This window comes from Alexandromys fortis, unplaced genomic scaffold (genome assembly GCF_014885135.2).
Source record: "Alexandromys fortis isolate MF-2015 unplaced genomic scaffold, M_Fortis_MF-2015_v1.1 scaffold_16, whole genome shotgun sequence".
Classification (NCBI taxonomy): domain Eukaryota; kingdom Metazoa; phylum Chordata; class Mammalia; order Rodentia; family Cricetidae; genus Alexandromys; species Alexandromys fortis.
In genome coordinates, this window is record NW_026067893.1 from 16,224,822 (window position 1) to 16,231,108 (window position 6,287).

A 6,287-nucleotide genomic window follows, 5' to 3' on the forward strand; every position below is an offset into this window, starting at 1 on the left:
CTTTCTTTAAAAAAAAATTTTTTTTTTTGAGACAGGGTTTCACTGTGTTGTGTAACCCTGGCTGTTGTGGAAGTCACTTTGTAGATCAGGCTGGCCTCAAACTCACAGAAATGCTCCTGCCTCTGCCTCTCAAGTGCTGATATTAAAGGCGTGTGCCACCATCGCCTGGCTTCGTGTGCATTTTCTAAGTTGGCCCTCCTAATAAATCTAGAGGCTCTACTTGAGAGCGGAGGAAACAGAGGCTTGGAGGTTATAATTCACTCAGTTCACCGGGCAGAGTCAGGCCCAGACTTAGTGTCTGCTGCCACTAACTCTTCGGAAGGTTTGTTTAAGTTGGAATTGAAGACTTGCTGCCAAAAATCTTTTCAGGGTCAGGGCAGAACCCAAATATGCTAAGAATACTTTATGTATTTGCTAAAATTAGGATTATTCCCTCCCCATGCGTTCTAGACAACAAGATTGAGACTTACATTTAGTACAAAAGTCGCAGATGTTTTTTTTTTTCCCTTTCATTGGTGAGAGAAATTCAAGTCATAGTGTAATAGAACGGGGCTAGCATACAAGACTAACTCAGGGGCCGTTTCTGCACACTTTCAGTCAACTGCAGCTTCAGCAAAGTTCCTCCCCCACCTGAGGAGCCTCTTTCCTCAAAGTCACAATACCTGTGTTCCACCAGTGATTGCCCTGATCTGTCCGACGTGTGCCAGAAATGGGCACTGACACAGCAGAATGAAATCAGTGAGGAAGAATGTAGAAGCCATCATCAGGGTTATGACCATATGATTTACACCCACTTAAAAACAAAACCACATCCTGCTTCAGAAGGACTTCTATCTAGAAAGTTCAGAAGCATTTACTTTGTTCATACATACCGCTATCTGGTTACCTAAGGTCAAGCCACCGTTTACCTTTGTCAGACAGAACCCAGGCAAGAAACCTGAAACCACCTGTTTTTCACCAATCACTCGGTCTTCCCGTACTAAGCAATAGAAGATACTAAATTATTTCTATAAAATCACATACTCAATAAGGAAAATAAAATTTAAAAGAACATGTACGGATAAAATAAAATTAAAAACAAAAATCGCAACTGGTGGTTGCCCCCTCAATATTTTCCAAAAAGGGCAGTGCTGCCCTCTACTGTTGAAATGTTAGAAATACGCCTCTGCAGGCTTTGAGCAAGCCCTGTCTTAAAACACTAAGAGACACCGTGTTCCTCGCAAAGACATTGAATGTGTTCTTTATTTATCTTTTCATTCGCATCCACCTTGCACCAAAATACAGGATTTGAGGTCATGACCAAAGAAATGGAGGAGGAAAGAACGCCACAATTCATAGACAAAATGTAAGGGACTGGGCCTGGAGAGCGCTCAGCTGCCAGGCCCTTTCCTGATCTTCAGGAGAACTCTTTTCCAGCCTGGCCTGTAACCCGCTCCAAAGACTCTAACCAGGCCTGCCTGTAACTCCAGCTCCAAAGTGTCTGATGCCCTCTTCTGGCCTCTTTGAGCATATGCACGCGCATAGCATACATTCACGAAAACACTGTAAATAAAAAGAAATCTTCAAAAGAGCAGGCATTACATTAGCCATACGTCACCGCGTCTACAGACACATCTAGGTAGAAACAGGATACTGTGAGGTGAGTATTCTGATTTTAAGGCCTATGGCCTTCCCATTCTTCTCTCAGTTTGAAGTGATTTTCTTTTTTTCTTTTTCTTCTTTCTTTCTTTCCTTTTCGTTCTCTTTTTTTTACCTAAGGTGATATACTTTGTGACTTTTGTTGTTGTTTTAAGTCAGTGGTTCTCAACATGTGGGGCAAGACCCCTTTGAAGCTGCACGTCAGGTGTTTATATTATAATCCATAACAGTCACGAAATTACAGTTATGAAGTAGCAACGAAAATAATTTTATGGTTGAGGGTCACCACAACATGAGGTAACCTCCAACAATATTAAAGGTATTAAAAGGTTGTAGTATTAAGAAAGTTGAGAACCTCTGTCTTAAGTGGAAATGAAGGTTTCCCCAGATGTTGAGAGAATTATGGGATTGGTTTCTAAAAAATTTTTTCTCTTGCAGAGAAAGATATAAAAGACTATTATTAATATACTTATGTTTAATTAATTTTGAATATATTATCTTGTTTCTTTTTAATTTTGTTAGCAATTACAGATCTTTACAAAAACTTCTTAGACTCAGTAAGTAGCTAAGGCTCACCTCATACTCTCTCTCCATCAGCCTTGTAAGTGCTGGGTTTATAGGCATGCATCACCACCCATGGCCTCTTTTCCATTTAAAAAAATACCTCAGAGTACAGACCTGCAAGAAGCCAGATCAAGCCAGATCAGGCAGACTTCAAAGAGAGCTCAACCAGTACCTTCCAGCCGCCTAGGGACGAAAGTGTAATCTCTATGACAATAATAATAACTCTATCACTATGCCGCACGTGTTTCTATCTGCTACAATGTAACAGACGAGAATAGTAACACTCAGACAATATTAAGTCACTCACTGTCTCAACTAGTAAGAGGCAAAGCTGGGATCTCATTCTGAGTCCAAGCTTAGCTATAATTTCCACCTGAGCTGCTCATCATTCAATAAAAAGCCTAAATAACTCTCAAGCAACGAGTCTGTGATATTAGTGATGACGACGAATCTTTTAACCCTCGGCAAGCCCTGCTAACATCTGCTGAGTTCCTGGGAAAAACGGTTCAAAGAGTTTTCATGCCAAACTTTTCAGTTGCATTAAATAAGTTAATTTTCCCAGCACCCCCACCCTCACTCTGTGGTAGAACTATTATTATCTTCATATTGCAGGTGAGGAACATGAGCCACTCAGAGGAAATCCACTTCTAGGGGTCAGGCTTTTAACCATTGTACTATGATACTTAAGTACAAAAAATTATACAGCGCAACAATTTCTAAATGGCTCCGTGGGAGTAATTACAGCCGGCAGTGATGATAACACTCCCGGCACTCAGGCCTGTTGGTGTCTTCAGAACACAAAGGTCTTTGCAGCCTTAAATAAAACCTGCACACGTGAGTATCCAGTTCAGGAACTAAGTATAGATCCCGTCTGTGCCAGGCCTCATTGGACATGTCCTTCTGGGGGGATAAGACACAGTAAGGAGTATCCTGGCTTGGAACAAACCCTGAGGTGGCTGGGGATGGGGTGGGGTCATGCTGGAAGAAGGAAGAGACTCTGGAGGTAAGCACAGAGTTAAGCTTTCCCAAGGATCTCCCAGGCACTTGACCTAGTTAGTCTGGGAGAAGCTAAAAACTGGCTGCTCTCTTTAGCAAGAGAGTTGCTATCCCAGGACACAACCCCTTAGCAGGCTTGGTGTTTATTGAACCCACCATTTGGCCACACAGGGACTCTTGAAGGTGTCTTCTCTAACGCCTTTGGTTTTGAAAGAAAATGTGTTCAGCACAAACTCAACATGTAAATGATATCCTCCCCTTCGCGACAGCGTACATACACCCAAATATAACCACCCCAAAGCATTTTGTGCTCTAGTGCAAAGGGCGCTAAACCTCTCTCCCCCGGCATGTTCCTAAGTTTAGACACCCTGGGTGCTCTGGGTGAAGACTGAGTAAAACGAGCAGGGGTGGATTAGTCTGGAGGGCCGGGCAGTTGCCGCTTGTGTTCTGGGACAGTATTGTTGGCCCTAGAGGCTTCAGACTTCCAGAAGAATAGATTCTAAAGGAATTCATTCTAGATACAGCTGCTGCTGTGTGGCCTCCCATTTCCTCTTTTACAGATTTTTTTTTCCCCTTAAGAAAAGAGATTGGGGTCGGGGTGGGAGCCAGAAGGACTCCCTTGAACAGTTTTAGAAACTTGGCCAGGAGGCACTGGAACTCCCAGCCTCTGTCTTCTGACCTCAGCTCCCCTCTCCCTGCCACTCTGCTGGCTGTCTTTCTTGAATGCCTGGCTCTTCTCTTCATAAGCCTGTTGCTTGAATTATTTCTTCAGCAAGGAGGCAGTGTTGAGTCAATTCTAAGTCAAAGTGTTAAAATTAGCAGTGACCGGGAAGGCATTTTGTTTATTTCAAGTTTGGGATTTTATTTAGGAGGTAGCTTACAAGACTCGAGACAGAAGAGAAGATTAAACACAATCTCTAAGGCTCACATGACTGAGGGATTAAAAAAAAAAGAACATTTGAATCCTACGTAACAGGCTTCCTTATCTTTCCAATCCCCTGGTTCAGGTGTTATGGGACAGGAAGTAAAAACACTGTCTTAGTTAGGGCTACTATTGCTATGATGAAACACCATTACCAAAATCAAATAGGGAAGGAGAGGGTTTACTTGGCTTATACTTCTATATTGTCCATCACTGAAGGAAGTCACGACAGGAACTCAAGACAGGGAGGAACCTGGAGGCAGGAGTTGATGCAGAGGCCATGGAAGGGAGCTGCTTACTGGCTTGCTCAGCTTACCCAGTACCCAGGACCATCAGCCCAGGGGTGGCCCCACCCACACGGGCTAGGCCCTCCCTCACATCAATCTCTGATTAAGAAAATACCCTTCAGGCTTGCCTACAGCCTGCTCTTACGGAGGCTTTTTCTTAACAGAGGTTCTCTCCTCTCAGATGACTTTAGCTTGTATTAAGCTGACATAAAAGTATCCAGTTCGCTCTCACAGGTTTGACTGTGGAGTCCTTTGGGCCATCATCTCTGGGGAGATGACACTGTTGGTAAACGTGCTTGCTGTGTAAGGAGGACCTGAGTTTGGATCCCCAGCCTCCATGAACAAGCCAAGTGTGATACCATGCTTTATAACTCCCAGCTGGGGAGTGGAGACAGGAAGTCTCTGAGCTCATTGCCCATACAATCTAGCAGAATTTCTGAGTTCTGAGTTCAGTGAGAGACCCTGTCTCAGATAACAGGATGGAGAGCAATGAAGGAAGACAGCGGACGTTCACCTCTGGCCCCACACCTGTGCACACCTGTGTTTTGTGTCTAACAGAACACACACACACAAACACACACACACAGAAGTATTTACTTGATCTTAGCCACACTGACAGTGTTTGGGTAACCTAAGGTTGCTTTTCTACCCGGGAATGACGCAGAGAGTGACCGTGACATTGTTGGCTACTGCTGTGGAGATCACACTAGGACGGCCAGGTTGCAGAAACACCCCTTTCCACGGCTGCACTCAGACTGATCTTTGGAAGCCCTAAAAGCACCAGAAGGCTGTTGGACCTTTGGTGTTAGCTTGTGACGGTCAGAGGGAAACAGGGAAACGCTGTGGGAAGTCACCTTAAAAAAAGGAGGAGGGAGCGATGTTTTTAAAAAGCAAAAGACAAAAAAAGGTAGCAGGTGCTGCTGAGTTCCGAGGCTTATGTTCATCCTGACTGGAAGACTCGTGTGAAGATTCAACATGTACTCCCAAGGAAGCCACGATACTGTTTTCTCACGAAATAACAAGGAACTGGCTCCTTCCAGCATTTGTTGGATATTTAGTATGAGAAACGGAGGGAGGTTTGCCAGGTCCCAGGCAAAGCGGCGTATCATTGCCAGGGGGTTGCGGATGAGGTGCAGTAACAAAGCTAGTATTTAGAGAGCACTTACTGTATGCAACTAAACGCTTTATATGTATTAACACATAATCCCCACGACAACCCCGAGGAAAACACTATTATCTCCACTCTACAGAGCAGGAACAGGCCTGCCCAAGTTAGTAAGTGGCAGCCAGCCTCCGAACCTAACTTCCCAGGCTCCAGAGCGAGGTTCTACTCAACAGGACATTTTCTAAAATTGTAATGTCGACCACCAAACCCCCGACGCAAACGAAAGAGATTTCTAACCAGACGGAGGGATAAGGAGAGGTTTTACGGAGGGCTGGCAGATGTGAATCTTCAAGGTCAACAGGTGGAGCAAGGATCTGGACAGAAATAGTCTCAGGGGAAGGAGCGGCCTGACAAAAAGAAGCAGCAGTTTGGGTATCAGCCAGTCGATGACAGCACACGGGGGAGGACCGCTTCAAGGGAGGCCTCGTCAGCTGCCTGACGGTCCTTGAGGACTAGCCTCCCCCCCCCCCCCCAAGTTACCGTTTTCAGAATTGGCTCTCTGGGGTTTACCTTTATACCTATGACTCCATCCTCACTGCATTCTGCNCCCCCCCCCCCCCCCAAGTTACCGGGGAGTAAAATTGCTCAAACTAGAAAGCGCTCATCCCTTACTCTCTGCAGGGTCTCCCCTGCCAGCGATCAGGGCAGACCGCGCTCCCAGGTTTCTTTCCGGGAAAACAATGCGTGGGGATGGCCAAGGTCACCCGCGCTCGGG